Genomic DNA, 26,001 nt, shown 5'->3' on the forward strand with positions numbered 1-26,001 from the left:
GGAGTCCTAGTTAAACATGGGAGCACGTCTAGCAATTAAGGCCTCCTTACAGGTAACACTAGCAGGTGCAGTCCTTCTTCTTCCTTCCGTATGTCCAGTAGTGTTCCGAAGAGGGTGCCTAGGGGTGTCACATCTATGTCTAGCACTAGTCTGTGGGTGGGTGTAACTCCTGGCCCCTTTCTAACTAATGGGTAAACTGTTGCCAGGGGTAACCCTACCCACTTTTGCAGCAGTTTCTATAGTTAGTATAAACAGAGTTTTATTATCTTTTAAAATGAAACATTACAATATCTAATGTTTTAACCTCTCTCACTCTCTCCCCAATAGCCCATTCCCCATCACATCATGTGTACATACTGATTCACAAAGTACATTTCAACCCTAATCCCGGTCTTCCCTTCCAGAAGCTATTTTTTCTTCTTCTAAATGCTTTCTTCCACAGATTCATCCACCCAATCAAGAATGTATGGCATTCTAAGAAATGATCTCATGCTCGTACCCTATCAATAGTTCCTCTTTCTAGCCTTACTTCACCATACACCATTGCACTCTCATAGCCTACCCACCGTATTAGTTCCTGTTTCCATTTCGCTACCCTGGTCGGTCCAGTCACCTTACAATGCATGGGTATCTCCCATCTCGCAAGCACCAGAGTCAAGTCAATAAATCCTGTTGTGTTTTTGCACCAAGCAGGTCTTGGAAATCATCCTAGAAGACGGACCACAGGCACACATTCACGAGCTCTTTGAGTCTCTTCATTAATGCAGGACACTACTTCCCTGCAATATCTTACCAATGATGGACATGACCACACCATATATATCATTTCTGCTACTTGTTCACTGCATCTAGGGCATGCTACGGCTGTGCCCTGATAAATCCTTACTATTTTCCCCAGACTCAAATATGGCCTATGTAATTAAAACCAATTAATCCGTGTAAATCTTGCATTTCTAGATACAGTATTTGAATCATTCGAATCACCATCATTTTCACGCAGTCCTCTTCGGAAAGAGGGTGCCCCAGGGACATCTTAAGGATTTTGGGGGCCCAGGGCCAAATGTATTTTGGGGGTCCCTGTTCGAAACAGCTTTGAATTTATGATCCAATATCAGATCTTTCATGCCGTCTTTGGCCAGGCCATTGGCAGTGCACAGCGACACTTGTCCAAATTCTAAAATTGTTACATCTCATATTCAGGGATTGTGATGTGGTTTTCAATATTGTAACACAACAACAGCTCACTAATATTACTGGTAATATCTCTGTGACACCCTCCCATTTCTCATATGTGAGGTCCTGTCTTGATCTAACAGAAACTTTTGCATGGATTTCGCATGAAGAAAACGTTTCTCTGCAAAGTGCCTGTAATAGACTCGCACATCACTCACATTAATAATAACTTAAAGGGAAACGGTACTTAAAACAATCTGTTTAACAATTATTCAAGGTCATTGGAGCAAGCCTCTCTGCAGAACAGAGCTGTCACTATAAGGGGTCCCCTGAAAGGCTGGGGCCCTGGGCGGGAGCCCACTTTGCCCATGCCTTAAAACGTCTCTGGGGTGCTCCATGTATTCTTCCCACTTTACTCTAAGTCCTACAAGGGGTGTTACCATATCATTTTGTAACACCTGATAAAGGCACAATGCCGCCTTGATGCTGCCAGATGTAGTGCACAATATTTGACAAGCACTGTTCATTTGAGGCTACTCTATACCCATACCCCAGTGGTGGCACACTCTGCCAATTACCAACCGATGCAATCGAAATTGCCCTCTTGGGATTTCAACAATGGTTGAAAATTCCTCAAACGGTAAAAGCACTCAATCCCTATAAAGATTTCCTATCCTATGAGCCCATGGTTTGCCCATTCTGCCAAACCTCTCAATCCTCCTCCTTGATTAATTTGCTCCAAGCTTTTTAACGGAATATATGGGGAATAGGGCACCTGAACATGGGTTTGTTGAAGTGCACACCACCAACAGCATTGCTTAACCCTCAAGGCAGCAGGTACAACCCTTACTGGTCTCCCGGGAGCCAAGAAGGTTCTAAATAATGCATCTAAATCTGGTAACATCTCCAAATTTGCCTTCTCTTGAAATTTCAGAGAGTAGAGCCACTATACAAACCACTGCACCTGTGCCACTAAGTAATAGGTGCTGCTAATCCTCCCTGTGATGTTGGTTGCTGTAATTTAGACAAGGCCACTCTGCACCTGCCAGTGCCCCATATAAGGGACATCAACATCGAATACAGTTCTCAAAAAAACGTACAAGATATCGCCAAAGGCACTGCTGTGAAAAAGTAGACCAATCGGGGTAACACCACCATATCTGCTACCACTATTTGTCCTGCCACCGAAAGCAGTAGTGTCCTTCAGAACTCTACACATGCACGTAGGTTTCTAGTTGCCACTCCGATGTTACCTTCTAATAAATCAGAGGGTGCATGGTATAATCGAACCCCCAAATATCTTAAGCAATTTCCTTCCCATGTAAACCCCCTCAGACTCCCAAGTTGCGAGACATACTTTTAGTAATTGGAACAAATATGATTTATTCCAATTCATGTATAAGCCTGAAGATTCTCTGAAAAGATTTTGGAAGCTAATTGCATGAGGTGAAACTAGATTTGTGTCTCTCGGAACAAACAGGCAACAGGTGCTGCAAACAGGAGCATCACCCATTGGACAATCCCATCACCTAATCCTATTTTATTGAGCACTTGTGATGTTCTGCACCTTCTTTGTAAACTACAGATTCCTGGTTCTGGAATGTGGTGAAGGTTGCCTAGCACTGTTGTGAACTGGGAAGGCAGTTACGTCTGACTAGCTGCTGGATGGGGTCTCAAAGCTACTTCTTACTTGAATAAAGCCCTCTCACTTCAACAACCTAAACCTAGACGTATATTTGTGAGAGACCTACTTTTACATTTTGGCAACGAGGGAGGGAGGGATTGTCCTTTTGCCATAGAGCAGCCCTAGTTTTGTCGTGAACACAACCCAACATAAACTGATCCCTCAGGCGTTCCTCCAGTGTGGCACCAAAGTAACAGGTTGAGGCTAATGTACGCAAAATTGTTATGTACTGCTCCACGGACTCATCCTGCCTCTGCATCCTTCTACCAAAATGATAGCGTTCTAGCACAGTACTTAACTTAGGTAGGTAGTGCAAATCAAGCTTTTTGATACAAATTTCATATTCGTTAAGAGGTAGGTGCTCAAAAACATCCTGCCCCTCAGAACCCAAGCAGTGCATCAGCAGAGAAGTCTTCGTCTCTGTACTGAGGGAGGTACCACATACACAAGCATTGCAGTTAAACACCTTCTTACACTTTTGCCAGAGTATAGGAGGACACCTGGTGAAGATAGAAAAAACGGGGGTGCTGGAACATTCTGCATTATATTTGTAATGTTGTACTATTACATAAAGTGAGAGTGAGAAAGAAGTGAGCTGTGTGTATCAGCGAAAGTGACGAACACCTATTTGAGAATATACTTCTTATAATAACACTGTGACAGAAACACAGTTACAATGAGTACCAAACATAAATGATAAAATTACTGCTACTCAGCGTGTAGAGTTAATGAAATAAAAGAACAATCTGTGTGCATCAGTGCATGAGTGGAGTCTTCAATACAGAATTTTGTTGTGGGTATAAGGATTTGTATGTCTCTCTAGATGATTTCTGGAGTGCTGATGCCAGATAAAAAGAGTTGTGCGCATCAGCACACAACAAATGATGAAATAATACAATCTGTGTGCATCAGCACGTAGATGGAAACTCTACTTGGAAGAGATACTGCACTGAAGAAAATGTCAGAAGAAAAGAGCTGTGCGCATCAGCGCACAACAAATAGTGAAATAATACAAGCTGTGAGCAACAGCACATATATTTAGGCTTTTCTTGGAACTGACACAGCACTGAAGATATGTAAGATCAGCTGTGCGTGACAGCGCACAACTACCAATCTGTCATCCTGCACAGGAAGATCCCCGAAAGATGGCATCCGTACGTATTTAGAAGCTTTACTTGAAACTGACACGCCACTCATTAAACGTGAGATCAGCTGTGCGTGTCAGAGCACAACTTCAATACTGTCGGCCTAAATGAAGATGGTTTCCCCGTAAATACGCAATAACGTTGGGCCAGGCTACAAAAATTAAGCCGCACAGGAAGTCAGGCTAGATTGAAACACTTAAAATGGCCGCTGTGTCTTCACACGATGACCTCAGGATCAGGCAATTGAAGAGAAGGCTGCTCCGCAGGTCAGGCAAAGCGGAAAGCGGATATACACGTTAGAGAAAATGAAGCGCAGCGCACATCCCTTGAGTTGTGCAGCTTATGGAGACAGCAAAACCTCCCTCCAGGGTCCGCTCAACCCACAAAGTCCTTCTCCAGTGTAAGGAAGCAACCCTTGCATGATGCCGGAACAACAAAGCACTGCCGCAGGGTGCCGGAAAATCACATGAACCTTTCCCTCTTTGGCAGATGATGAAGAAAATGAAGATCAGTTCACCGGAGGGTAGTAGAGGTAGTCATTGTAAGAAGAGACTAGTTGAGCTGTCTTTATTTAAAAAAATAGGCTGTTGAGGTCTGTTAGAAATGGGATTTCTGGTTGGCTAAGACTTGCGCCAAAGCCAGGCAGAAACCACCACCGTAGTCGGGGCAAGGGAGTTACACCCTAAAGATAACCCCTGCTCATCCCCTTGGTAGCTTGACACGAGCAGTCAGGCTTATCCCAGAGGCAATGTGTAAAGCGTTTGCGCAACACTCATACACACAGCATCAACAAAGTAGGCACACCACAAAAGGAATTCCACACAGGTTATATAAATAATAGCCTTTGTATTGTCATAAACACATTAGAAACATAATCACACATTTACACCATGCCAACTGGCGCGGGCAATATTCACAGGGGATTATATACAGGACCGGAACAATTGGGCCATGTTCAGAACTATCAGAACGGGTAAGTAAATGTAAAACACAACCAGTAACTCCTGTTACAATAATGACCTAAGCATTATCACAGTCACATCAGACACCATTCTAAAATATCATAGCCTACCATTGGGCACAACCACATTAGCATAAGACACCCTCCTAAGCATAACCACCTTATGCACTAGGACATCAGCAGCCCAAACACATTAGGCACTAATCATGGGGCATAAACACATTACACAATGGGCCTTACCAGCATAACCACAGTATGCACTAACCTCCTAAGCATAAATACATTTCACAATAGGTACTACTCCAAAACATCATAGCATGACATTAGGCATTAGCATAACATTAGGCATCACAGTAACCCAGATAAAGTGCACACAGTACCTTACCAACTTACCCCAGGCCAACTGGCCTCTCACAGGAGGCCCAAATGCCCTCTGTCCATAATGTCAGGATTTCTCCAGGGCTATCTATTCCCTTAGCCCTCTGGCTGCTAATGCAGCAAGCAGAAAGGGCGTACAGGTACTGGCCTAAATGTTGCAGCTGCCCACTAAATGCTGGGCAGCTGGGAAGCAGAGCATGGGCCTGGGTACTCATTGTGCCCTCTTGAACTGATCTGCGCAACGTTGCAACTGCCCTCTATCACGCGGGGCAGCTGGTGAAAATGACCTGAGTCCCCCCTCTGGGGCTCGTGAAACTAACATGCCCAAAGTTGGAGCCACACAGGCTCTTAAGACTGACATTTGTCCCACGTGGGAGCGGCCTGCAGCAGCGGGACCGCTCAGGCACTCACGATGTGCCCCTGGACCCCCCAAGGGCTCCTGACCATCAACATGCGGCTTTCCGAGCGGCCCCATGGGTGCAGCTGCCCTCTATCAGGTGGGGCAGCTAGAAAAGAAACAAATAAGCACTGGCACAGGGGTAGGGCACCGGCAATGTGCCCTGACTCACCCCCAGCCCCTACAAGACTGAGCCCCACTCACCGGGCTCTGCAGGCTCCTGGGGTATCCTATGGGACTGCTCCCTGCATACATCGAGGACTCTCCACACACTGGGATTCTCTGAGGACTCCTGGCCGGCTTTTAAACTGTACGCAGGGCTCTCCTCACCACACGGGAGCCCCGCCTCGCCGCAAGTGCAGTGCCGCCTGTCCCCTTCGCGGTTTCATCACTACTCATCACCTAGGTCCTCTCCTTTGCATTGCCCGGTCCCCTCTCTCGGGACCGAGGATTCGACGTCTTCCTGCTTCCAGCCGCGAGGCCCCGCCCACAGTCAGGCGGATGCGCCTGCTTTTGGTTCGTGTCTCAGGGCCGCGGCGGTGACTTTTTTGCAGGCAATACGGGGTAGGCTTCCGTTAATTAAATACGCAAAAGCGGGGTAGGCATCCGCGTTTCTGAATAAGTCATGAGCGGGGTGGGCTCCAACTCGATACAAAAAGAATGCAGGGTGGGCTCCTGCCTCAGCCGCATCACAGGGGAATCCCTCACACCGGGATTCCCTCTGTCTCCTTGTGCAGTGCCGCGCTGCAACAGCCCACGCTCTCCTCTTCCTTCAGAGTCAAGCACTCACAAGGCGCTAGAAGCAGGCAAAGGTCCTGCAGTACATAAAAGAATATGTCCATTAAAAAGTTCCTCTAGGACTCACGGGCAATGAAGGGCCCAGGGACGCAAGCCCTCATGGCAGCCTCCACCACGCCCCAGCAGGATCAGCACACCTGAACTGAACCCTTTCATGGGGTCACAGCCCCTCTATTTGTATCACCCAATCCTTTGCCTGATTGTGCAGGGCATGGGGGAACCAGATGCAACTGGTTAAGGGGGAATTGGAGCACTTTGGTTTGCAAGCTCCTCGTCCTCTTTGTCAGGTGGGGGCTCGTCTTCAGACACACCACAGGGGGGCAGAGTCAGCATTCACTAGGGAAGACACCATCCTATTCAGAGTTAGGGGTTTACCTCTCCCAATACTCTTAGCCCAGGTGTCCCATTCAGCCTAGCGCTGACTCACCCTGCCCCTCCTGGAGCCACCAACACCTCTTAGCCCCTGTCACTCACAAGCCAGACATGCAATTCACATTAGGCAGGCAGACACATAGCACACAGAAATGCCAACTTCTAAAAGTGGCACTTCACCAGTCATCATAAATCTGTGCACACCATTGCGCAGCATTTATTCTTACGAGTTCATACATACTAAACTCGCCCCTGCCACTCCTCTTATACCAGGAATTACGACGGACACACTCATCCCCAATGCATACCTATGTGAGGGCAGGCCAACTTTACTAAAGTAACACAGAGAGCACACGCACTTTACACTGGACCACAGTGCTAAAGTGGTCAGATGCCTAAAATGACCAACACAAGGTTACAGAAAAAGGCTAGGAGAATGCAGAAAGTGTCGGGGTGAACCTGCCAAAAGGGCCAAGTCCAACAAGGTCTCTTAATTTGCGTAGGTAGATCGTTACCAAAATGTAGAAGTAGGTCTCTCACAAATAGATTTAAGGAAGTTACAAGATGCCGGACTCACCCTTCGAGCTGACAAATGCAAGTTCAATGTCAAGGAAATTGAGTACCTTGGACATTTTGTTTCAGCAGAAGGAGTCAAACCAAAGAAAACTCTTGTGGGTTCTATCCTCAATTTGTGTTCACCATCTAGCAAGGATGAGCTTATTAAATTGTTGGCCATGACTGAATTTTATCATAAATTCATTTCGAATTTTGCAAGAAAAACCTCATCCATAAGGTCACTGTTGAAGAAAGGGAGTGAAATTGAGTGGTCAAAAGATTGTGAAAAGGAATTCATTGGTATTAAGAATCACCTTAACAATGCACCATGCCTGAGTACTTTTGACCCTGCAAAATTGTCTTTTCTCATGACAGATGCAGGCTCAACTGGTCTAGGGGCACTACTATTACAAAAGGTAGATGGTATAGAAAAAAACATCTTATTCATCTCCAGGCCCCTAAGAGGTGCCGAATGCAATTTCTCTGTTGTTGAGAAGGAGGCGCTAGGTGTGTTCTGGGTGGTATGTAAGTTAAGAAAACTTTTATGATGTAAAAGATTTAGGATTCTGTCTGACCACGAACCCATCAAAGTGGTTTTTACAAAGAAGGGCATAGATTTGGTCTCTCACCGCATTCGCAAGTGGGTGGTGGCTCTTCAAGAATTTGATTTTGAACTATCGTATTTACCTGGTTCTAAAAATGTTCTCGCAGACTTTCTTTCAAAACTTGGCAGAGTGGATGATGACACGATTGATGATATTGAGTGCTTTTCAGAAGAGGATCTGGAAGAGGATGTGAATGTGTGTTTGATCAGTGAAGGTGTTGTTTCAGAAAATGAGTGGAAGAAACACCTTGTTAGTGATGTGACTCTACAAAAGGTCATCACCATGGTGAAAGACGGTTGGTATGATAAAAGGAACTGTCATTATCTGTCATTATCTGCTCAAGGGTTATTGGCATGTTAAGGAGGATTTGGCTGTTGTAGATGGTGTGCTTATGTGTGGAAGTAAGCTTATTCCACCACTTGTCTTAACGGAGAAATTGGCTGGGAATGCCCATGCCTCACAAATGGGTATAGCCAAGACCAAGGAGAGAATATGAGAAGTGTACTGGTGGCCTGCCATGGATGTTTTTGTAGAAAAACTTGTTCGGGAGTGTGCAGAGTGTGCTAATTGTGACAAGTCATTCAAGTGTAGGACACAACCAATGGTGGTTAGAGAGCAAGCTGCATCTCCTTGGTCTGACATTTCCGTAGACATCTTGGGGCCAGTGAAGTAAGGATCGCAAGATCGTTATCTCATTGTATGCATTGATTTGTTTTCACGGTGGCCCGAGATTTAGATTGTGAACTCAGTTGAGTCTGTTGTTGTGGTAGAGTTCTTGGGTGAACTTTTTGAGCGAGAAGGCTTCCCACAAAACACTTTGTGGAATATTATCAAAACAGGGGATAAAATTATCGCTGTTTTAGCAGCAGAAAACTGCTGCTAAAATGGCGATAATGGGCTTGATAATATGCTCTATGGAATTCCAATTGAAGCCCATGTTAAATGTTAAGGACATCTAACATGGGCTTCAATTGGAATTCCATAGAGCATATTATCCAATGTCATGAGATGTATTCCACCCCGAAATTAACCCTGATTGGTCTACATGTATTAATTTGGTAAATAATGGCAACATGTGCATAGACTCTACTAAGAATGTTATGGTATAAATCAAGCATGGAGAGCGGACAGTAAGCTCTGGAACTCCTCCCGGTTTAAATAACAGGATAACTAATGTCTCTGCCATTGTTTGGGTCATATTCCCTGCCTCATGGTTAGCCGAGGAGAGAGTGACCAGCCTTGGCGCCAACGTTTCCTTATAAGCAGTATAGAATTCCTTTTTTTTTAATACATTTTTATTGCACAGTGCTATAAATATATATACATACATTTATGAATTCATCCTCAGGATATTTGTGCATTTTTCATTTTACACCACCCACCCACCTCCAGGGGCTGGTGAGAGGCGTGGAGTCCATAAACTTTACACAACCAAAGTCAAAATTCATATAATCTGACATTTCTTCATTTCTACCCAAATAAAGTGCAGTGTGCCATAGCACCAGCATCGGAAATTCAACCTCATAGAATTCCACAGGGAATCCATCTGACCAAGGCACCTTTCCTCTTGACATCTGCTTTATAGCAGCCTTTACTTTTTGAATGGTAACCTCTCCACCTAGGTTCTTGCTTCCTCCACAGTAATCCTCCTGTCTAGAAATTCAGAGATACATTGAGGTGGCAACCCTGGAGAAGGGGTATATACACTGTGTAATTGTTGGACTTGGCCCTTTTGGCAAGTTCACCCCTAAACTTTTTGCTTTTAAATGTGACCTGGTGTTAGTTGTTTTTGGCTTCTGCACACTTTAACACTGTGTCCCAGTGTAATAATAATCCTGAGCTTATACAGCACCTGGTTACACTAACCAGTGTGTCCTCGCGCTAGTCATTGGCCCCAGCATCCCACAGTTACCGCCTCCTCAAGCCCGCCCAATGGAACTAATCCCTAGGAAATAAGTAGGTTTCTAAATCTTTACGGAAAACCACCTCAGAGGTTTCAACATGCAGCCTCAGGGGAAGGGTGTTCCACCGACGGGCAGCCAAAAAATGGAAGGATCTTCCTCCCATTCTGGCCCTTCTGATTTTTGGAATCTGCAACATGCCAGCCCACTGTGATCGCAACAGCCGAGAAGGAGTATACACTTTAAGAAAATTGCGCAGGAAACAAGGACCTTTTCCTTGCGCAATCCTATGGCTGATGCAAAGGGCTTTAAACAGGATGCGTTCCCTAATGGGTAGCCAATGGAGCGTGTCTAAGGCTTTTTTTGAGGCGGCTCTCTTGGGTAACATCAACACCAAGCGGGCAGCAGCATTCTGAGTATGCTGTAGTCTCTGAAGACACTTCATTCCCATAGTCCAGCCTGGAAGTAACCAGGGCATGGACCAGGGCTTTCCTCGATGTCACAGGAAGCAGATCGAGTGTCTTTCTGAGACTACGCAGAATGCCAAAACAAATTCCAGCAACGCGTTTGGTATGGTATTCATAGGAGATTTTCGAATCAATCCAGATTCCCAGATTTTTTACTTGATCCTTGGGCACCGGTAAAGGACCTAGTGACTGGGGCCACCAGGCAGGTATCCAGACCGATGGCGACTTGCCCACAATCAACACCTCGGTTTTGTCACCATTCAGTCTGAGACACTTATCTCCCATCCATACGGCCAAACCTTGGAGGCAAGACGCAAACTTGCTGGCTGCCTGCTCAGCCGGTTGAGTCAAAGCCACAACCAGCTGCATATCGTCAGCGTACGTCACCACTTCCACTCCATATTGCTCAGTTATCAACGCCACAGGTGCCACATAAAGGTTGAAAAGAGTAGGGCTCAGGCTGGAACCCTGTGGAACCCCTTGATCCAGGTTAAAAGCCTCGGACCTATGGGACCCTTGCTCAACACGAAAACTACGTTCGCGAAGAAAAGAGTCCAGCCAGTCCCATGCCTTCCCTACCACTCCACCCTTCCTTAGACACTGCAGCAAGGTGTGATGAGCCACAGTGTTGAACGCGGCACTGAGATCGAGAAGAATCAGTGCCGCAGTCTGACCCTCATCCACATGTTTCCGTAGAACCTCTGTGGAGAAGAGCAGAGCGGACTCCGTTGAGTGACAGGCTCGAAAATCCGCCTGAAATGGATGTAGGAGCTTATGAGCTTTTATGTGGGGCTGTAAGTTGCTGATTAACCAGCTTTTCAGCTATTTTAGCAAAATAGGGGAGGAGTGATATAGGCCGCAGATTGCTCATCTGGTCCATACTAATCTGTGGCTTTTTCTTTAGTGGAAGAACCACTGCTCCTTTCCAGATTATCGGCACCTTGCCAGATCCATATGACAGTTCTAGCAAGTAGCTAATATAGGGTGCTAAGGTCTCAATATTCCCTCGCAGAATTTTAGCAGGAGCTAGATCTTTAGGAGAGCCGGATTTCACACCTCTAGCAACTTTGAACAGCAGCCCCTCATCTGGAACTATGCACACCTTTAGGCAATCTTTTTTCATTAAACCATTTAAAGATGCCTCCTCGCTCCCGGAGCAAGCCCTAGCCTCCTTCGGGAAGGTAGAGTAAATATCCTTCACTTTGTTGGAAAAAAAACTAGCTATCTGGTTACATGATTCCACCGAACCAGCCTCCTGTTCCCCAATAGAGACCAGTGAGGATAGCTCTTTGTATACCACAAACAGTTCTTTAGGGGAACAGTCTGCCTGGTCAATCCGCTCAATGTAGTAGGCAGAGCGGGTTTTCCTTATCAAGGCATTGTACCTCTTAAGGCCAGATTTATATGCCATTTCCATAGCTGGCAGGTAGCCATTCCTCCAGCTTCTTTCAAGACGTTTACACACAGTCTTAGCCTCCCTTAAATCAGCATTAAACCATTTGGCGGATTTAGTTCGCAGCATGGGACCCGTGCTAGACCAGGGAGCTGTCGTATTCAGCTTATCTAGAGCGAGCTGAATACGATGGCCCAGAGCCTCACAAACGCCATCGATCATCGAGCCTAATCCTTCTGGGGGTCCACCCTGAGCCAGGGTGATACAAAAGTCTTCAGAAGAGAACTTAACCCATTTCCTCTGCCTTTTATTAGTGCCTCCCAGTTTCCCAGAGGAAGTGCCTGTGCTATAATCAATATGGAATGGTACCAAGAAATGGTCCATCCAAACCATAGGCAAAGGAGGATCAATTCTAAGAGCATCCCAATTACCGAAGATAGAATCTAGAAGATGTAAAATGCGTGCACACTCTGAGTGCATGTTGTGAGATTGGCCTGCCCTCCTATAGGAATGCATGGGGGAGATGAGTGTCCATGGTAGTTCCTGATGTGAGAGGAGTGCAGGGGCAAGTTTGGTATGTGCGAACTCGTGAGATTAAATGCTGCGTGACGGTGTGTGCAGATTTAATATGGCGAGTGTAGAAGTGCCTCTTCTAGAAGTTGGCATGTCTGTGTGCAGTGAATGTGGATTGCCTGTCTGGCTTGTGAGTGACAGGAGCTGGCTGGTGTGCCTGGCTCCAGGAGTCAGGATGGGTCAGCCCGGTGGTGAATGGGGAGATGTACATGTAGATGGGAGGGAGCAGTGCACCTGGAACCTGAATAGGGCTATGCCTTCCCTCCACAATGCTGGCTCCACCCCCTGCGGTTTGTCTGTTGTCCCTAGCCTGCCCTGTGAATAGGGAGAGGGGCTGAGCACAACAAAGTGCTCAAAAACCAGTTGCATCTGGTTTTCCCTTAACCCTGGGCTAGGAGACAAAGGAAAATGTGTATAAAAAGGGGCTGTGATCCCATGAAAAAGGTTCTCTCTTGCTCCTAACTTGAGGGGGGCCTGCTACTGCTGCTGGGTGACAGGAGGACCGCCACTGGGGACTGCCTCCCTGCTGGAGGACCCTGTGAGCTGGCCCCTGGGCCCAGCCTGTGCCCCCCCATGCACTCTGAAAGAGATTTTCCCCTGGACTTGGGGACGTGGTGCTAAAGAGCCTGGGAAGCGCTTTATTTCTACTTCCATGAGGAGCGCTTTATTCTGATGCTGAGGAGCGCTGTGTTGCTACCCCAGAAGGACTGCTGGGGCCTGCAGCATGAATTTGCACTGTGTAGCATACCACCGTGCTCCGTTGGTAAAGCGTGAGCCTACTCTGCGCTTTGTGGTGGAGAGTGTGGAAGATTCTCCTAGCGCCTGGAGAGCGCTTCTCTTTATGACTTGCCGCCTTTTATCGTGGGTGCCCACCCCGCGTTATGGCTGCCATCACTTTTCTTTAAATAGCGGGTGCCTACCCCGCATATTTGCCTTTCTAACATCCCTAGCAGGTGCCCACCCCACCAGGGACTGCAAGTAGAAAAACGGGAGCCTACCCCGTATTGCCTCCAACCGTGAGGAACTCACCGCCGCGACCTGGTGTGGAGCCCGAGACCGGAAGTCAGGCAGCCCTCGTCGAGACGGAGGCGGGGCCTGACCCGGAAGCAGAAAGATGTGGGCGGGCGGAGTCTCCCCGGGAGAGGAGAAGCTCCCCAGGACCGCCGCAAGACAGGAGGAGTGCTGCAGTGGCTGGCGGGGCTCCCGTGTGGAGAGGAGAGCCCAGCATGCAGCAAGAGTCCGCCCGAGGCAGAGGAGCCCCAGGAGACCCGAGAGGTGCTGATGGCAGTGGAGAGTGCGGAGACGTCGTATCAGAGAGCTGGTGAGTGGGGCTCTGAGTGAGGTGGTTGGGGGGTGTGTTGGGGCACGTTTTCGGTGCATGCCCTCGTGACCGAGTGCTCCTCTCTACCTCACGCTGCCCCGCTGGACAGGGGGCAGCGGCAATGTTTGGGGCCTTATTGGCCTGAGAGCTCATGTGCTCCACCTGGGGACTTGCATTTAAAGAGCCCCCGAGAGGGGATGCATAAGAAGCACCAGGCCGTGCTTAAGTGCTGAGCGGCCGCACCTGGCACTGGGCCACTCCAACGTTTGGCAATTGTCTTTAGAGCCTACGTGGCTCCACAGAGGGGGCACACCATTGTTTAATGGGTCCCGAGGGGCCCAGGTCCTTGCCTGCATTTTTGCACCCTTGCCCCCAGGGCCTCCGTGGCTCCAACGAGGCCACATTTGTTTCAGGGCCAATTTGTTTTGGAGTCCCAGTGGGGCTACTGAGGCACAGTGAGTGCCAGTGCTGGTTTCTACATCAGCTGCACCGCCAGTTAGCGGCAGCTGCAACGTTGGGGTATAGTTGATTCTCAGAGTCCCAGAACAGGATCCCATGCGCTCCGTGCCCATGTTAACTTTCACAGCTGCCCAGCAATTAGTGGGCAGCTGCCACGTTTAGGCTTGATCTTTGGTGCACTTCACTTTTGCTGCATGGGCAGCCAGCCCAGACATTATGGACATCGGGCATTTGAGCCCCTGTGGAAGGCTAGTTGGCCTGGGGTCAGTACCTACTGTGATTCTGTGCAAGGTGATTGGTGATTTGGGTTTGTGATGATAATTGCCTAATGTGATTTATGCGTAATGTGCAATGCCTTTATGCCTGTGATGCCCTTGATCTAGACACTCCCGAGGCTTCCCTGGGAGCACAGCCCAAACCCTAAAAATCGATCTTTTTTAAAAATTGTGGTAACTTGCTTGTTTTTAATTTCGTCCACTCCTACCTTGCCACTCGTGAATTGACTGCCCGGCTCTGTTTCCCTGTTTGTAATGTCAGCGCGACTGGAGTCGCTGATCAACCCCTCGCATTACTGCTGGACCGGCTGGGACCTTTGAAGACACCTCGTGGCCGCAGAGGAGGGTGAGGCGCCGGCCCCGGGACTGCGAGGACCAGCATACACCATCCCCAGCTGGTCCTCTTCCCGCGTGAGCCGCGCCCCCTCCCAGTGCCCCGCCTCCAGCCAAGCCCGTTAACTTCTCGCGGCACCCGCTTCGCGGGTGCCACTCGTGAATTGACTGCCCGGCTCTGTTTCCCTGTTTGTACTGTCAGCGCGACTGGAGTCGCTGATCAACCCCTCGCATTACTGCTGGACCGGCTGGGACCTTTGAAGACACCTCGTGGCCGCAGAGGAGGGTGAGGCGCCGGCCCCGGGACTGCGAGGACCAGCATACACCATCCCCAGCTGGTCCTCTTCCCGCGTGAGCCACGCCCCCTCCCAGTGCCACGCCTCCAGCCAAGCCCGTTAACTTCTCGCGGCACCCGCTTCGCGGGTGCCACTCGTGAATTGACTGCCCGGCTCTGTTTCCCTGTTTGTACTGTCAGCGCGACTGGAGTCGCTGATCAACCCCTCGCATTACTGCTGGACCGGCTGGGACCTTTGAAGACACCTCGTGGCCGCAGAGGAGGGTGAGGCGCCGGCCCCGGGACTGCGAGGACCAGCATACACCATCCCCAGCTGGTCCTCTTCCCGCGTGAGCCGCGCCCCCTCCCAGTGCCACGCCTCCAGCCAAGCCCGTTAACTTCTCGCGGCACCCGCTTCGCAGGTGCCACTCGTGAATTGACTGCCCGGCTCTGTTTCCCTGTTTGTACTGTCAGCGCGACTGGAGTCGCTGATCAACCCCTCGCATTACTGCTGGACCGGCTGGGACCTTTGAAGACACCTCGTGGCCGCAGAGGAGGGTGAGGCGCCGGCCCCGGGACTGCGAGGACCAGCATACACCATCCCCAGCTGGTCCTCTTCCCGCGTGAGCCGCGCCCCCTCCCAGTGCCACGCCTCCAGCCAAGCCCGTTAACTTCTCGCGGCACCCGCTTCGCGGGTGCCACTCGTGAATTGACTGCCCGGCTCTGTTTCCCTGTTTGTACTGTCAGCGCGACTGGAGTCGCTGATCAACCCCTCGCATTACTGCTGGACCGGCTGGGACCTTTGAAGACACCTCGTGGCCGCAGAGGAGGGTGAGGCGCCGGCCCCGGGACTGCGAGGACCAGCATACACCATCCCCAGCTGGTCCTCTTCCCGCGTGAGCCGCGCCCCCTCCCAGTGCCACGCCTCCACAATTGGTCACACCACTTAACTCGACCCCTGGAACGCGCCTCGCGGGACGCGCGCGGGTGGCAGCCCGGGGCGAAGACCGGGCAAAGAGCGGGCCGTTTGAGGCCGTTCGAGGACCGGAGGGACCGGACTGGGCCACTTCCTTTGCAAGTATTTACTGTATTCCCCATTCTTTTATTACATTCTTATTACTCACTGTTGACCTGGGAAACAGTATACTGACTTTCACCCTTATACGATGGTAGTCACAAGAGGAAAGAAGACTGCAGCACTAGGGAGTGTTGGAAATATATTGGGCCCCATGGACGATTTTATTACTAAAGCTATCTCCTTCATTGACCAAAGTATTTCCCTCATGGAAAATAGAGTCTCACTAGATCTAGAATTCGCAAAAAGATCCTCCTTGGGAAATCTAGCTCAAGCCAGAACTCCTTTGTCGACAATTAATAAAATAGTACCAGGGATTGTGACTGAGGGGAGACGTAGTCTACCTAACAACGTAGACTTATCTGTATCCGAGCTTGCAGACTCCCCTTTAGGTTCCGACCTGGAAAAAACTCCGGAGCTCCCCCCTCGATCCCCTACTCAAACATTACCTTCGGAGGATAATCAAGAAAGAGGAAGGAGGGAAGGAGCAATCAGTAAAAATAAAGCTATTCTACCAAACCTTACCATATTGAAAACTCTTCCCCTACCTATTTCACTACCACCATTACAGCAACAACTCCTTACCGCAATAGTACATAGTGATCAATCGGAAGGTGCCACTCCCATATCACTTGTTTCACCAACTCAGCACTCTGCAAATAAGGGTCTGGTAGAAAATGATAGTCCCGTTTTCTTAAATAAGCTAGCTGATCTTTTTAAACAACTTCTACTACCGCTAGAACAAAAACTAGCAAAGATAGAATCCCAGATTTCGAAGCTTACCTCCCCATTACAACATAATCAGGGGCATTCCCAACAAAAGAAAGGAGGCACCAACCCTTTTCTAAATTCCCTCTCAAACTCCGTGACTCTCATTGCAAAACCCACAACTTCGCAAACCACTGCACCACAGACAACCACACCAATAACATTACCCTCCACCCCAAAACTCACCATCACGCTGCCCTTAACTACTCCAATCTCTACTCCCACAGTCCCAACCACATCAAAACAAGTTAACAATGTGGCATCCACTAACCTCTCTTCACAACCAGCACCAAGAAAAACCGCACCCCCCAAGATCCCGGCACAAAATTCTACTCTCCAACCAACTCAAAGAAACACCTTAAGAGGGCCTGGAGAAATCAGAGCTCATTCTGAGCTCCCCCCCGAGGCCGCCCCCTACGTTGCAGTCATGATTGGTGTACCCGAAGTAGCGCCCAACACGACAGAACCTCCATGGTCCCTAAAAAATAAAGTCCATCACTGGCTACAGGCAAATCGGCCCATGCCAACAAATTGCCATGGAAGGATTTCCTCCATATGCAGGACTCCATGGGTGGGGAAGGGTAAAAAACAGTTTTCAGGGGACTGTATTATTATAACTTTTGAGGACCCCTGGGTAGCTGATTACATTATCTCCTGGGACCAACCTAATGTTACTGGAGGAATTAGTATACATCCACTCTCCTTTTTCTACCCCATCCTCCAACCAACAAACAGTAACTTCTTCGAGGACCCTGTTTTTCCTTGGGCTGAACGATCCCAGCGTCAACCTCTAGTATACGAGAATAGACAATATGGCCCCCCTCGTTTTCGAGAGCAGGAGAATCCATGGCACGTAGTAAATCCACGCCACCAGGGCCCAAATTGGGGAGAATGGGGATACCAGCAGAGGGTGACCCGTAGAGAACCGCCCAGATGGGACCCTTGGCATAATATCCCACTAGTAAATCGATTTAGTCCCCTAGAAATGGTAGATTGACTACCAAGGGACATTGATCACACTACCCCCAACCTCTCACATTCCCCTCTTCTAACCAACAACCCTGAGGAGATCTCAAAAACTTTAATTCCAAAAGCCAATTATCACACAATACCCTTCCTATTCTGGAACGTGGCGGGTTTACGATCCAAGATCGATGACCCTTTAGCAGTGAACTTTCTCGAACAAGGCAAAATTATCTGCCTTCAAGAGACTTGGACAACTTTAGAGCTCCACCTGCTAGGGTATAAAACTTATTTTTCCCCAGCCAGCTGTAGCGCAATGGGCAGACCCAAAGGAGGACTTACAATTTATATAGCCAACACCCTATCTCGCCTAAAAGTGACCAATCTCTTTACTGACTCTAATTGCCAGATACTATTTCTCTCCTTCGCTAACAAAGACACCATAGTTCTCGTAAATTCATACAACAACTTAACGTAACACGACTTTCTAACTTTCGTTGAAAATATGCAGGAGAGACTGAGATCCCTACTACAGAAGGAGACCAATTCCAAAACGATCCATCTACTCTGGGGAGGGGATTTTAACCTTCACCCATGCTTAATGGCAGTCTCCAAACGTTGTGGGTTCGTGGACGAACAAGAAGCTCCATTAGCTCACTTTGCCCACAACAATTCCGGCAATACTATGAATAATATTCTGTCAGAGTTTGATTTAGTGATCGCTAATTCCCTAAAGGCGAGGGAACCTCAATTCGACGCAACCTACGTGGGCAGAGGCCATCAGACAACAGTGGATTATATCCTGCTGTCTCAAGACCTCGCTACAAAGGTTGCAGGTTTTCAAGTAATGCCAAATATACTAAGCGACCACTACGCACTAAAGATAGAACTCTATTCTTCAGAGCGTAAATCAAAGGTCACTAACATAGCAAAAGCCCTCACTCAAGAAAGATTGCAACTAGGAAAACAAAACGGCTACACTATAAAGTGGGAAAAGATTGACCCGCAAAAACTTACAAAAAAAATAGTCAACCAATCATATCCGAACATTATTAATTGCCTGGACCTGACACTAAACCATGCAGAGGTCCTGTCAAACTTTGGAGAAATCCTGGCCGTAGCCAAAGAGTTGCTCACGGGAAAAACTACAAACAAGTATCTAGCAAAAAAAGGTTGGTTTGATCACAACTGCACTAAGGCCTTAATTGATTTAAAATCTGCTCTTCGCAAAAAACCAAGAGACGTCGGTCTCATTCAGCTTTTGAGAAGACAGTTTAGAAGGGATCGTACCCTTAGAGTCCGACAACTGAAAGAGAAACTGTGGAAAGATCTTGACAGGAGTTCCTTATCAAAATGCAGCAAGGATTTCTGGAGAACAGTGAGATCCCCATACCTCTCAGAGAACAACTCCCCTAAGATAGAGGTAGCTATAGACGAGGGAACCTGGATCGCTCATTTCGGAAATATATTTAAAAATCAAGGAACCACAGACCATCCAACGAACCTCCTCAATGAGGTACAATATCCTATTCCAATATCTTTTGATATTTCGGAAATTTTGGTGGCCCTGGAAAGAAGTAAGACAGGAAAAGCCCCGGGTCCCGATGGCGTTCCTGTCGACCTTTTCAAATTCAATCAGGATCTTTGGGCCCCCATCTTAACAAGGGTTTGCGCTGCTGCAGCCAGTGAAGGAATTCTAGACTCCTGGACCAGATCAATTATGGTCCCCATTTTTAAGAAAGGGGACCGCCAGGATGTAAAATGTTATCGACCTATCTCTCTCCTGGACTCCCTCGGCAAAGTGGTGGGAAGGGTCCTGCTGGAGAGACTCCAACTGTGGTGTGAGGAAAAAGAAATTATCTCAGATCTCCAATTTGGTTTCAGAGCAGGTTTCGGAACAGTAGAACAGGCACTTAACCTTAGTCTCATAATAGCCAAATACATGCATGCCAAGAAAACCACGGTATACATGGTCTATGTGGACTTGTCTGCCGCTTTCGACTGCGTCTCACACTCCAAACTATGGACTGTCTTAAGAAAAATGGAGATAGACCCTTCCTTGTTGGATCTCCTAAGAGAGCTCTATTCTGGAGCCTCGGCGAGAGTTCGCTTTGGGAAAAACGGCGAGTTGACGGCGCCGTTCGGCGTGGAGCGAGGAGTTAGGCAGGGCTGTGTTCTGGCCCCCTTCCTCTTCTCGCTTTATACCAACGGCCTGGAGGAAGAGATGCTGAGGGGGGCTCAGGACCTCCCTAAACTGAAACAGAGACCGATTCCAGCACTCCTCTACGCGGATGACGCTGTCATCTTGGCCCGAACTCCCCGCGAACTTCAGCTCTCACTCAACAGATACACCTCTTTTATGATTTCCTTGGATCTTAAGGTGAACGTAAAAAAAACGTTTGTAATGATCACGGGGGGAGTGAAGAAAGGCACAAAAAACATCTTCCTTGACAAGCAACCTCTTGAGACTACTACACAATATCCATATCTTGGGGTGATGATAGACGACAAGCTATCATGGAAACCAGCGGTGGACACCAGATGCCATCTTTTTAAACGCTCGACAGCGGCTTTGCAGTCCTTTTCGCGAAAATTGGGAAGGAGACGTCCAGTAGAATTGCTGAGAATTTATAAAGCCAAGTGCCAGGCCATTGCCCTTTATGGAGCAGGAGTCTGGGGTCACACAAATGTTGAATCTTTACAGAAAATCGAAAACGAATTCATAAGATTTCTCCTAGCGACCGCGAAAGGTTCATCAATCTACGCCTCTCACATGGAACTGGGAATACCGCATCTTCAGGATCTTATCAAAATCCAGCCTCTGCTCTTGTGGAGGCGTATCTGGGTTTCGGATGTGAACACATTATCCCAGTCGATAGTGGCCGATACAATGTCACTTGACCACTCTTCCAGACTGAAGTGGCTCCGTTACATCAAAAACTTTTTTACTGACCTTGGGCTTGAAAATTATTTTCTCCAACCAGAGTCGATTGTCTCCCTTCCAAAAAAGGAACTTACGGAACTTGCCCTGCGACACTTGGAAACATTAAGATTGTCAACTGATGCCGCTAAACCCTCAGTAATTCACGCAAATATAATCCAGCAAACCTTTGGCATCCAACTCTACCTTACCCTACAGAGTAAAACTTACGAGAGGATGTTACTGACCAGGTTCAGATTGAATCTTTTTTACAGACTGGTAGCTTTTCCCATAAATAAGGCCTGGGAAAAAAACATGCCCCCATGTCCCTGTGACGGGAAATCAACTCAATCGAACATCCACGCTTTCTTGTTTTGTAAGTTCTACCACCCCCACAGAAAACGTTGGATTCTCCCGATATGCAGGCGGTGGGGCCTTAGACAGTGCCGACTGGCCTTTTATCGACTGCAATCCCTAGAGTCTGAAGAAATTTGCTACCTAGTCCTAAATTTTTTAAAATGCATTATGAATCACAGAAAAAACCTCTAGCAACATGCACTGAAAAAACTCATAACTTTTAAACCAAACTTTTCTCTCCTTTTCTAGAAATATATGCTTCTTGTTGTCACTAAATCTTAAACATCATTTGAAATGTCTCTTTTTATGTATATTGTGGAAATTGTCGATTGCTTCTTTTATGGTTTTCCCTGTGATTAACCGAATAAAGAAAGATTTATTATTATTACCTTGTCTCTGGGGCTTTTGCTCGTTTCCCTGACCCCCGCGCAGCCGAGGTGGACGTGGCTGCGGGACAGGCTCTCCCCACTTGCCGCCATCAGCGAGCCTCCCCTCAGGCCACGCCCACCTGTACGAGGCCACGCCCACCAGCCTACTTAACCGGAGCTGACTACGAGCTCGACCCTTGATCTAGACACTCCCGAGGCTTCCCTGGGAGCACAGCCCAAACCCTAAAAATCGATTTTTTAAAAATTGTGGTAACTTGCTTGATTTTAATTTCGTCCACTCCTACCTTGTCTCTGGGGCTTTTGCTCGTTTCCCTGACCCCTGCGCAGCCGAGGTGGACGCTGCTGCGGGACAGGCTCTTCCCACTTGCCGCCATCAGCGAGCCTCCCCTCAGGCCACGCCCACCTGTACGAGGCCACGCCCACCAGCCTACTTAACCGGAGCTGACTACGAGCTCGGCCCTTGATCTAGACACTCCCGAGGCTTCCCTGGGAGCACAGCCCAAACCCTAAAAATCGATCTTTTTTAAAAATTGTGGTAACTTGCTTGTTTTTAATTTCGTCCACTCCTACCTTGTCTCTGGGGCTTTTGCTCGTTTCCCTGACCCCCGCGCAGCTGAGGTGGACGCTGCTGCGGGACAGGCTCTCCCCACTTGCCGCCATCAGCGAGCCTCCCCTCAGGCTACGCCCACCTGTACGAGGCCACGCCCACCAGCCTACTTAACCGGAGCTGACTACGAGCTCGGCCCTCGATCTAGACACTCCAGAGGCTTCCCTGGGAGCACAGCCCAAACCCTAAAAATCGATCTTTTTTAAAAATTGTGGTAACTTGCTTGTTTTTAATTTCGTCCACTCCTACCGCGTCTCTGGGGCTTTTGCTCGTTTCCCTGACCCCCGCGCAGCCGAGGTGGACGCTGCTGCGGGACAGGCTCTCCCCACTTGCCGCCATCAGCGAGCCTCCCCTCAGGCCACGCCCACCTGTACGAGGCCACGCCCACCAGCCTACTTAACCGGAGCTGACTACGAGCTCGGCCCTTGATCTAGACACTCCCGAGGCTTCCCTGGGAGCACAGCCCAAACCCTAAAAATCGATCTTTTTTAAAAATTGTGGTAACTTGCTTGTTTTTAATTTCGTCCACTCCTACCTTGTCTCTGGGGCTTTTGCTCGTTTCCCTGACCCCGCGCAGCCGAGGTGGACGCTGCTGCGGGACAGGCTCTCCCCACTTGCCGCCATCAGTGAGCCTCCCCTCAGGCCACGCCCACCAGCCTACTTAACCGGAGCTGACTACGAGCTCCGCCCTTGATTTAGACACTCCCGAGGCTTCCCTGGGAGCACAGCCCAAACCCTAAAAATCGATCTTTTTTAAAAATTGTGGTAACTTGCTTGTTTTAAATTTCGTCCACTCCTACCTTGTCACTGGGGCTTTTGCTCGTTTCCCTGACCCCCACGCAGCCGAGGTGGACGCTGCTGCGGGACAGGCTCTCCCCACTTGCCGCCATCAGCGAGTCTCCCCTCAGGCCTCGCCCACCTGTACGAGGCCACGCCCACCCGCCTACTTAACCGGAGCTGACTACGAGCTCGGCCCTTGATCTAGACACTCCCGAGGCTTCCCTGGGAGCACAGCCCAAACCCTAAAAATCGATCTTTTTTAAAAATTGTGGTAACTGGCTTGTTTTTAATTTCGTCCACTCCTACCTTGTCTCTGGGGCTTTTGCTCGTTTCCCTGACCCCCGCGCAGCCGAGGTGGACGCTGCTGCGGGACAGGCTCTCCCCACTTGCCGCCATCAGCGAGCCTCCCCTCAGGCCACGCCTACCTGTACGAGGCCACACCCACCAGCCTACTTAACCGGAGCTGACTACGAGCTCGGCCCTTGATCTAGACACTCCCGAGGCTTCCCTGGGAGCACAGCCCAAACCCTAAAAATCGATCTTTTTTAAAAATTGTGGTAACTTGCTTGTTTTTAATTTCGTCCACTCCTACCTTGTCTCTGGGGCTTTTGCTCGTTTCCCTGACCCCCGCGCAGCCGAGGTGGACGCTGCTGCGGGACAGGCTCTCCCCACTTGCCGCCATCAGCGAGCCTCCCCTCAGGCCACGCCCACCTGTACGAGGCCACGCCCTGAACATCGCTACAAATCATGTGCTACAAATCATGCGCGTACGGGGGCAGCGGGCGCGCCTAAGGCAAGCCCGTCTGCGCCCGTCCGCGACGGGCCGGGACCAGGGGCCATAGACCCTGCCCATTCTCTGGTATACTCTTCAACCCAACTCTCTGCACATCCGGCCTCTTTTCCCCCTTCCCCTTCTCTGTTGCAACGTCTTGACTCTTTGGGTATTCTTGCCCCCCACCCTCTTTGTTCACTCCCTCTCACTCACAGTTCCATCTCCCCCCTTCTGATCCTCCGTCCGCCACTCGTTTTTCACTTGCCCCCCTTGCAGCTGCTGCTTGCCTGCTCAATACTCGTTCGGCAGTCAAGCATCAGATGGAACTCTTCAACCTTTTGAACACAGACTCTCAAGACTATTTATTTCTTACCGAAACCTGGTTTTCCATTGATTCTCTTCCGGATCTCCTGGCCATTCTTCCCGATACCTATTATGCTCTCCGAGCGGATCGCCCGGTAGGAAAGGCTGGCGGTGGGGTGGCGATGATTATTCGTTCCACCTTGAAATTTCAACTCCTCGCCCACCCCCCCATACCTAACGTGGACTACCTGGTGGCTCGATCTCTTAATCTTTCCGACCCCCTCACTGTTGTTCTTATGTACCGTCCCCCTCAATCCATGCCTCTATTTGTAGCTGCTTTACAGGATCTCTTGGCCACACTGGCGGTCAACAATTCCTCGGTTATCCTGCTTGGTGATTTTAACTACTGGCCAGGTGACCCAAGGGAAGATCTTCCTTCCAAAGACTTTACTGCCACCCTTCAGTGCCTGAACTTCTCCCCTCACATCTTGGCCCCCACCCATGTCAAGGGTCATATCCTGGACCAAATCTGGTCATTGCGCCGTGATGTTTCACCCCCTTCTATACTTCCTTGCATTTGGTCTGATCATTCCATTATTTCATTTTCCATTTTTTCGGCCTCGACCGACAAACCGTCTTTACCCAAAAACATACTTGCTCGCAGTTGGAACCAAACGGACCTTGACTCTCTCTCGCTCTCCCTGGCCTCTTCAGCGCCTGATTTTACTGACCTTTCTTTAGATTCGCAGACAGAAGCCATTAGCGCTTGGCTTTCTTTCTCCTGCGACAAGGTCGCCCCGCTTAAGAAGGTCAAATCCGTCCGCCCCTATGACGCACTTAAATGGTTCACCAGGGAGCTCAAAGACCTCAAACTCGATCTCAGGCGATCGGAACGCCATTGGAGACGAAATTATTGTTCCACTCTCCGTGCTAAATACAGGCTTCTCCTCAATGACTATAAAAAAGCGATCCTGGCGGCCAAAACTAAATATTTCACCGAGAGAGTTGCCCTCTCTGCTAATAACCCCCGAGAAATTTTCTCCCTGGTCCATCACCTTGCTAACTCTGACCGCACTAGTACCAGTCTTGCTCCATCTCAGAACCTCTGTTCCTCACTCAATGATTATTTTATCGACAAGATCGCCAACATAAAGGCCAACATTCCTATGGTGCATCAATTTGATGCCCCTTGCCCCCTCCCCCTGCCCTCCTCCTCTCTGGATCACTTTCCTCCCATTTCCACGGACCGCTTCCTTAATCTACTTTCAAAAGTCAAGTCCGGTTCTCCGGCGGACTGCGCTCCGGCACGGATCCTCAAAACTCTCTTCACCAGCTGACCTGCCCCCCCCCCCCCCTGCCCTTCTCAATGCTTCCCTGGCCCTGGGCTCTGTTCCTTCCTCTTTCAAAACCGCTATAGTTTTTCCTATTCTTAAAAAACCTGGTCTAGACCCCTCTCTCCTCTCTAATTTCAGGCCTATCTCTCTTCTTCCCTACCTGGGTAAGATCCTTGAAAGCTATGTTACATCTTGTCTATCCACTTATGTCGAGGAGAACCACCTCTTGGCCTCCCATCAGGCGGGTTTTCGCCCAGGACACTCCACGGAGACAGTGGTCATCGCGGTCCTGGACGAACTCAAGGGGAAAGCTGACATCAATCTTCCCCAAGCCCTGGTCCTCCTCGATTTGTCCACTGCGTTTGACACGGTTGATCATTCCATCCTTCTCGACCGTGTCAGCGCAGCGGGCGTTCGGGGCGCAGCCTTTTCTTGGATTGCGTCCTTTCTCCAAGGCAGGTCCCAAGCGGTTCACCTCTCAGGCTTTTCCGCTCCTCCTCGTTTGGTTACCTGTGGGGTCCGCCCAAGGCTCCTCCCTCTCCCCCCTCCTTTTCAATCTTTACATCTACCCCCTTATCATTTCTCTTCGCGAGCTGGGGGTCTCTGTGTATAACTACGCGGATGACCTCCAGCTCGTCTTTGATATTTCCTCCCCCTCAGACTCTCTCC

Source organism: Lissotriton helveticus, chromosome 2_1, assembly GCF_964261635.1.
Source record: "Lissotriton helveticus chromosome 2_1, aLisHel1.1, whole genome shotgun sequence".
Classification (NCBI taxonomy): domain Eukaryota; kingdom Metazoa; phylum Chordata; class Amphibia; order Caudata; family Salamandridae; genus Lissotriton; species Lissotriton helveticus.